Genomic DNA, 9,007 nt, shown 5'->3' with positions numbered 1-9,007 from the left:
TCACGGATAACCTCAGTTACTGCTTAGTGAGGCCCTTTGCAACTCAGTGAGACTCTGTTTCAAAATAAAGAATAAAAAATAGGGTTGGTGGGGTAGGTTGGAGGTAGAATGCCCCTGGGTTCAATACCAGGTACCCCCCCAAAAAAAAGCGATTTCATGGCTTCTCTCTGAAGTTTATGCAGTATTTAGCAATTTTTTTCTTCCCAGAAAAATCATAGTACTTCTTTCTCAATAGATTATAACATATAATTTTTCATTCACAATCGGGACAGATTACTACCACCCCACCATTTCAGACAGATCCGTGCATCCTGTGGGTTCCCAATACGTTATTTTGTCTGACAGTTGGCATGGATGATGAAGCTAGCTTTTAAGTCAATATGCAAATAAATCATGAGTGTATAAGAAATTATATGAGCTTTAAAAATAGATGCACAAGCTTCAAGATAAAACATTAGCTCTGATGGAAAGCTGCAGCAGAACTGCCCCCATCACTTCCTTCTTTCTTCCTCCCTTCCTTTTTTTTTTTCTTTTTGGGCAGTACTGGGAATCAAACCCAGTGACATTCTACCTCCAAGCTATACCCCCAGCCCTATTTTTCAAAATTTATTTTGAAACTGTCTCAATAAATTGTGGAGGGCCTAAGTAGCTGAGGCTGGCCTTGAACCTGTGATCCTCCTGTTTCAGTCTCCCCAATACTGGAATTACAAGTTTGTGCCACCCTGCCCAGCAGACCTTTTGTGTTTTTTTTATCTTGAAGCAGGGTTTTGCTAAATTGCTGCAGCTCTCTTTCAACCTGCTGTCCACTACCACACCTGGCTGTCCACTACCACACCTGGTTCCAAGCCCTTTAAACAAAAATGCCTGTTTTTTAAATAGTATTAAGAAACAAAGTATGTAAATTTTACAAACAAACAGTAACACAAAAAATGCTAACAGATTCTTCACATCAAGGTTAGTCATTGATTTTAGTTTTTCATGTTTGTTCTAAGCCTCAGATTGTTTTACTCTGAATCAATTCAAAGTGCCCTCGGCTAGCCATTTATAATTCCCAAGGAAGCCAGTTGTAGCTATTCACATATTTGTTCTGCACAGCTCTCTAATTAATTCATTTGATAATGATTTTTGTATAGAAGATCAGAAGTCTTGTGTTCTTGTTGCCATCAGGAGCTCAGAGGGGAACGAGCCTGTAAAACTGAGGACCTCGTAAGCAACTATAAATTCACGTTAAGTGCTGACTTTTAACTTTTCAAAATGACTGATAATGACTTTCTGCTTTCTCTACATAAGTAAGTCTAGAGACATGACTCACTGAGTCCTTTCTTTTTCTTAATAAGAAATACAATTTAGGATCTTCATAAATGATTTCATATGGTTTTAAAGTTTAATAACTTTGATTAGCTGGGCGTGGTGGTGCATGCTTATAATCCCAGTACTTAGGAGGCTGAGACAGGAGGATCACAGGTTTGAATCCAGTCTCAGAAACTTATTGAGGCCCTCTGCAACTTAGTGAGACCCTGTTTCCAAATAAAAGAATAAAAAATAGGATTAGGGGTACAGCTCGGAGGCAGAATGCCCCTGGGTTCCATCCCCAGTACTGCAAAAAAAAAAAAAAAAAAAAATTTGAAGCCAGGTGTGGTGACATACACTTGTAATGGGAGGCTGAGACAGGAGGATCACAGTTTGTGGCCAGCCTCAGCTACTTAGGCCTTTTTGCAACTCAGTGAGACCCTGTTTCAAAACAAAGAATAAAAAATAGGGCTTGAGTATGTAGCTCAGAGGTAGAATGCTCCTGGGTTCCATCACCAGTACCACACACACATATACACACACATATTGATTATAGGCATTATATAAAAAATTCTTAGTAGCATTTTTTTTTTTTTGATACTGGGATCGAACCCAGGGGCATTCTACCTCTGGACTGCACTGCTACTCCTTCCCCAGCCCTTTTATTTAAAAGCACCACTGGGCGTTGTGGCGCATGCTTGTAATCCCAGCATTTGGGAGGCTGAGACAGGAGGATTGTACTTCATGGACAGCCTCAGCTAATACTTAAGCCCTTTGCAACTCAGTGAGACCCTGTTTCAAAGTAAAGAATAAAAAACAGAAGCCGGGCGTGGTGGCGCATGCTTGTAATCCCTGCACTTGGGAGGCTGAGACAGGAGAATCGTGTGGGTTTGAAGCCAGCCTCAGCTGGCTTAAGAGACCCTGTTTCCAAATGAAATATAAAATAGGTCTGGGAGTGTAGCCCAGAGGTAGAAGGTCCCTGGGTTCCTTTCCCAGTATCACACACACAAAAAGAAGAGTAGGGAGTGTAACTCGGAGGTAGAATGTCCCTGGGTTCCATGCCCAGTACTGCAAAAATAAATAAATAAAAGCAATTGTATTACTGGGTGCAACCTTGCACACTACAACCCCAGCTACTCTGGCTGAGGCACAAGGATCACAGGTTCCAAGGCCAGACTGGGCAACTCAGTAAAATTCTGTCTCAAAATAAGAAAATAAATGCTGGAGATGTAGCTCAGTGTAGAACACCCCTGAATTCAATCTCTAGTGCCACAAAGTAAAGTATAATAACAAAATAAAAGGGTATATCTGCTTCAAAATTATTTACAGATATAGTCAAGGTATAATTGTGTGTGTGTGTGTGTGTGTGTGTGTGTGTGTGTGTGTGTATTTTTTGGTAGTACCAGGGATTGAACCCAATGGTACTCTACCTCTGAGTTATACTCCCATCCCTATTTTATGTTTTACTTTTTTTTTTTTTTTTTGCCGGTCTAGGGATGGAACCCAGGGGCATTTGCCCTCCAATCTACACCCCCTGCCCTATTTTTTATTCTTTATTTTTGAAATAGGGTCTCACTAAGTTGCGGAGGGTCTAAATAGCTGAGACTGGCTGTGAACTGCGATCCTCCAGTCTCACCCGCCTGAGTGCTGGGATTACAAGTGTGCGCCACCACACCCGGCTTATGGTTTACTCTTTGAAACAGGGTTTACTCAGGTGCTGAGACTGGCCTCCAACCTATGGCCCTCCTGTCTCAGCCTTCCAAGTACGGGCTGTACAGGCATGTGCCACCGCTCCTTGCTTGTTTTACTTTTGGCTTCTGGGGACTGAGCCCTGGGTGTGGCATTTGCCAGGCAAACACTTTCCCACTGAGCTACATCTCAGTCCTAATTATATATTCTCTATTCTTTTTCCCTTTTTGTGGTACTGGGACTGAACCCAGGGGCATTCGACCTCTGAGCTTCACCCCCAGCCCTATTTTTCATTCTTTATTTTGCAGAGGCCTCACTAAGTAGTGGAGGCTGGCTGGGAACTTGCAATCCTCCTGTCTCAGCCTCCCAAGTACTGGGATTACAAGCGTGCACCACCACTCTTGGCTCTAATCATATATTGTCAGTGGGTTTGTATATACATATTTTTTGCAATATAGGCTCACTACATTACATAGTTGTATACAGTTGTCTTATTTTTTTAAAATAAATCTGTAACAGAACTTGGGAGGCTGAGACAAAAGGACAGCAGATTTGAAGCCAGCATGTGTGATAATTTAGTAAGATCCTGTTTCAACAAAAAATAAGAAGGCCTCGAGGTCTATCTCAAAGGTAGAATGCCCTTAGGTTCAATCACCAGTACCATATGGAAAAAAAAAAAAACTGTGATAAATTCTGTATTACTATTGTAGACAAATAAAATGGTATCATGAAATTGAGTATCTTGGTCATGAGAAGAAATAGAGCTTGTGACCAGAAACATGTACTGTACTCAAATTTTAATAAGCTAATGTATTACCTTTAAAAGTTTAAAAAGTGTTTGTTCAGACATGGAATAAATTTATTTATTATTTGTGTGCTCCACACAGAAATCATGTATCTAAATGGTCTGTTTATGTGTAATAATATTTGTAATAATAATAAAACAACTTCTAATCGAGGCAGTCATTTTCACTTAGTGAGCTCAATTCTCAAGCCTCATATTTGTATTAATTCCCAACAAATTTGTGGGAACTTACACTTGTTTTACTAAGGAATGTTTTGGGGTAAATCAAGTCACCTGCTCTGATACACCTTTCTGTCTTGCAGGAGGCATCAGGAGGGGCACGAGAGCAGTTTCTTTTTTTTTTTTAATTTATTTTTATTGGTGCATTGTAATCATATATCACATTGGAATGAGACTTGAGAGGATATACAAGCACACATCATCCAATCAGCCCTCATCCAGCCCTCATCCCATTCCCTCCCCCTCCCTCGATCCCATGCTTGTTTGGTGATTAACTTTGATATATTTATTTATGTACCTCCTGCGTTTTAAAGAGGCTCCATCCTCCCCTATTCCATACCCTCTGATTGGTCACCTTAATTGCTTCACTATAGGGTCCTTTTTATAGCTTGACCTCTTCCTGTTGCCCCTTTCCTCCTAGTTATTGCTGATTAAGGGAAGAATCTGTCTTTTTTTCCCTGCAATATTTCTCTGTGCATGCCACGTTGCAAGTACCAATCCCACTCTTGACAGCCCTAGTAGTGGCCTGGCTACCCGGTGGACTGATCCAGACCTTGCTGGCTCAAGCAGCAGCCTTGCCTCATGGGAGGCCCTGATTCTGGTCTCGCTGGCCCCGACAATGGCCTAACCCCTCAGCTGGCTCCGATCCTGTCCTCAGTGGCCCCAGCACCGGCCTAGCCTCAAGGCAGGCTCCGATCCCGGCCTCGGAGGCCTCAGTAGCCTAACTCCTCCACAGGCTCTGATCCTGGCCTCGGAGGCCCCAACACCAGCCTTGCCTCATGGCAGGCTCTGATGCCGGCTGCTGGCCCTGGCATCGCATCGGTCAAACCCCTTGGCAGGCTCCAATCCCGGCCTCGGAGGCCCCAGTAACGGCCTTGCCTCACGGCAGGCTCCAATGCCGGCCTTTGGCCTCGGTATCGGCCTAACCCCTCGGCAGGCTCCGATCCTGGCCTCAGAGGCCCCAGTAGTGGCCTTGCCTCACAGCAGGCTCCAATGCTGGCCATTGGCCCCGGCACCAGCCTAACCCCTCAGCCGGCTACGAGAGCAGTTTCTATTCCCAGTGTTTTGTTCCTTGTCAAGTGAAGTTACACCGGTAGAATGCAATAGCCCAAGCCACTTCCTTTCACTCTCGTTCACTCGCCCTGATGGTGCCTGTCCTTTACCAGAGGATCACTTATCCCAGATGACTGGGGAAACCTGCAGGCTGCGCGGAAATAGATTGAGTTAGCCGGGCACGGTGGCGCACATTTGTAATCCCAGCATCTGGGAGGCTGAGACAGAAGGTTCGCAGGCTTGCAGCCAGCCTCAGCTACTTAATGAGCCCTCTGAAATTGGTGAGACCCTATCTCAAAATAAGGAATGAAAAACAGGGCTGGAGGTATAGCTCAGAAGTAGAATGCCCCTGGGTTCCATCCCTAGTACCATAAAAAAAAAAAAAAAAAAAAAAGATTGAGTTACCAGAACCATGTATTCCTAACAACATATCTTCTCAGTTCATGGAAACCCCACTGGCTTCAAAGCAGTCTTTCAATATGGAGCTCTGAGAGGGAAGACCAGTTGTTTCTAACTGCCTCGCAAACTTTGAACCATGTAGACAGACTGATGAGGTGTCATAAATGCCTAGATTCTGGTAAACACAGGTGACAAAGTGGTCATGAATCAACAGTTCTACAGTTTTTGGTTTTTTGGTACTGGGGACTAAATCCAGGGGTATTCTATCTTTGAGCTACATCCCAGCCCTATTTTATTTATTTATTTATTTATTTATTTATTTATTTTGGTGGTACTGGGGGTGGTACCCAGAGGCTTTCTACCTCCAGGCTATACTCCCAGACCCATTTTATATTTTATTTGGAAACAGGGTCTCACTAAGTTGCTGAGAGCCTCACTAAGTAGCTGAGGCTGGCTTCGAACCTGTGTGATCCTCCTGTCTCAGCCTCCCAAGTGCAGGGATTACAAGTGTGCGCCACCACGCCCGGCTTTATTTATTTTGAAACAGGGTCTCACTAAGTGGCGGAGGGCCTCACTAAGTAGCTAAGGCTGGTCTTGATCCTGTGATCTTCCTGGTTCAGCCTGCAAGTACTGGGGTTACAGGCATGCACCACTATGCCTGGATTTTTTCTTTTTCTTTTTTTTTTTTTCTTGCAGTATTAGGGATTGAACCCAGGGGCATTCTTTTTTTTTTTTTTTCGCGGTACTAGAGATGGAACCCAGGGGCATTCTACCTCCGAGCTACACCTCCAGCCCTGTTTTTTATTCTTTATTTTGAAACAGAGTCTCACTGAGTTGCAAAAGGCCTAAGTAGCTGAGGCTGGCCAGGAACCATGATCCTTCTGTCTCAGCCTCCCAAATGCTGGAATTACAAGCATGCGCCACCGCACCCAGCTTGGCATTCTAACTTTGAGCTACACCCAACCCTATTTTTCATTCTTTTTCAAACAGGGTCTCACTAGGTTGCTGAGGCTGACCACAAACCTAAGATCCTCCTGTCTCAGCCTCCCAAGTACTGGGATCATAAGTGTGTGCTACCATGCCCAGCTTTGTTTTTTGTTTTTTGAAAATACTTCTGGGAGGGTGAACAAAGTGGAAGGCCTGGTCAGTGAAACCCCAGTAAAGGTTCCAAGGTTTCTTACTGTTACCAAATGGCCCTAGGCCTAATGCAATGAAACTGGCCCTTTATTTTTTTTATTTTTTTGGCGGGTCTGGGGATGGAACCCAGGGGCATTCGACCTCTGAGCTACATCCCCAGCCCTGTTTTTTATTCTTTATTTTGAAACAGGGTCTCACTGAGTTGCGGAGGGCCTCACTAAGTAGCTGAGGCTGGCCATGAACCGCAATCCTCCGGTCTCAGCCTCCTGAATGCTAGGATTACAAGCGTGTGCCAACACACCAGGCTGAAACTGGCCCTTTAAACAAATACCCTGATACATCTGTTCAGCATCCTTGACATCTCATATAAATATCTGAGGCATGAACTTTGGAACCAGACATCTTGGGTGTAAATCCAGCTTTGCCATCTATTATCAGAAAATAATTAAACTCTAAAACTTCCCCTCATGTACAAATAAGGAAATATTTATAACCACTTCCCATAAAGTAGCTGTGAAAAGTACCTGCACCAGTCTAGTAGATGCTGTATAAATTATTTTCATTTCTTAATTATCTTACTGATTACCTTACCACAGTACTTGGGAGGCTGAGACAGGAGAATCACAGGTTCGAGGACAGCCTCAGCAAGCAGTGAGACTCTCATCAACCTAATGAGACCCTGTTTCAAAATAAAAATAAAGCCGGGCGTGGTGGCTCATGCTTGTAATCCCAGCATTTGGGAGGCTGAGACCTGGAGGATCACGGTTTGCGGACAGCCTCAGCTACTTAGTGAGGCCCTCTGCAACTCAGTGAGACCCGGTTTCAAAATAAAGAATAAAAAATAGGGCAGGGGGTGTACCTCAGAGGTCAAATGCCCCTGGGTTCCATCCCCAGACACGCAAAATAAATAAATAAATAAAAATAAATAAATAAATAAAAATAAAAAATAGGGCTGGGGATGTCACTATGAGGTAGAATACCACACACACACACACACACACACACACACACACACACACAATCTGATCAATGGAACCTCTGTGCTAGGTGGTTAGGGTCCTCATTGTTGTTCCTTCTAAGGAAGCTGATTCTCCAAGCTTTAAATAGAAGTGTGTGTGTGTGTGTGTGTGTGTGTGTGTGTGTGTGTGGTTCTGGAGATAGAACCAAGGGGCTTTCTACTTCCGACCTATATTCCCAGACCTATTTTATATTTTATTTGGAATCAGGGTCTCACTAAGTTGCTGAGAACCTCTCTAAATAGCTGAGGCTGACTTGAAACCTGTGCAATCCTCCTGTCTCAGCCTCCCAAGTACTAGGATTACAAGTGTGTGCCACCATGCCTGGCTTAAAGAGGGTGCTTTAACCTTTAGCTTGAGCCGCACCCTGGTTTGTTCTGGGATGACTTTCGCAGCATTTAGATATATTTATAAATAGGTGTGGTGGTCCATACCTATAATCCCAGTACTTGGGAGGCTGAAAGGAGGATCATAGGTTCAAGGTCAGCCTCACCAACTTAGCAAGACCCTCCACAACTTAGTGAGACCCTGTTTCAAAATTAAAAAAAAAAAAAAGCATGCTGGGCGTGGTGGCGCACGCTTGTAATCCCTGCACTTGGGAGGCGGAGACAGAAGGATCACATAGGTTCGAAGCCAGCTGCGCTGGCTTAAGAGACCTTGTTTCCAAATAAAATATAAAATAAGTCTGGGAGTGTAGTCAGGAGGTAGAAGGGTTTCCAGCAACCCCAGTACCACCAAAAAAAAGCAGGTGTGGTGGCACACACTTGTAATCCCAATACTTGGGAGGCTGAGACGGGAAGATCTGGGTTCCCAGCCAGCCTCAGCTACTTAGTGAGGCCCTCCCCAACTTAGTGAGACTCTGTTTCAAAATAAAAAAATAAAAAGCAGGGTGTGGCAGCACACGCTTGTAATCCCAGCATTTGGGAGGTTGAGACCAGAAGATCACGGTTCAAGGACAGCCTCAGTTACTTAGTGAGGCCCTTGGCAACCTAGTGAGGCCCAGTTTCAAAATAAAGAATAAAAACTAGGGCAAGGGGTGTAACTTGGAGGTAGAATCCCTCTGGGTTCAATCCCCAGTACTGCTAAAAAATTAAGAAGAAAGAAAGAAAAAAAGAAAGAAAGAGCGAGCAAGCAAGCAAGCGGGTTGGGGTTGGGCTCAGAGTTAGAATTCCCCTGGGTTTAATTCCCAGTACTGGAAAAGAAAAGAAAAAAAAGAATTTCTCCAGTAATAATGGTGGTCACAGTATCACACTCTTCTAGGGTGCAGTATGAGTGGAGAAGGTGGAGCACCCACATGGATCCTGGCACAGAGGTTCCTTACCTGAATCCAGGGATGGATATCCTCATCCACAAAACTGTCTACTTACGCGCATCTTTATGAGAAGAGCAATCAGCTTTC

This window comes from Muscardinus avellanarius (genome assembly GCF_963383645.1).
Source record: "Muscardinus avellanarius genome assembly, chromosome: 16".
Taxonomy (NCBI): domain Eukaryota; kingdom Metazoa; phylum Chordata; class Mammalia; order Rodentia; family Gliridae; genus Muscardinus; species Muscardinus avellanarius.
This window is presented reverse-complemented; position numbering follows the sequence as displayed.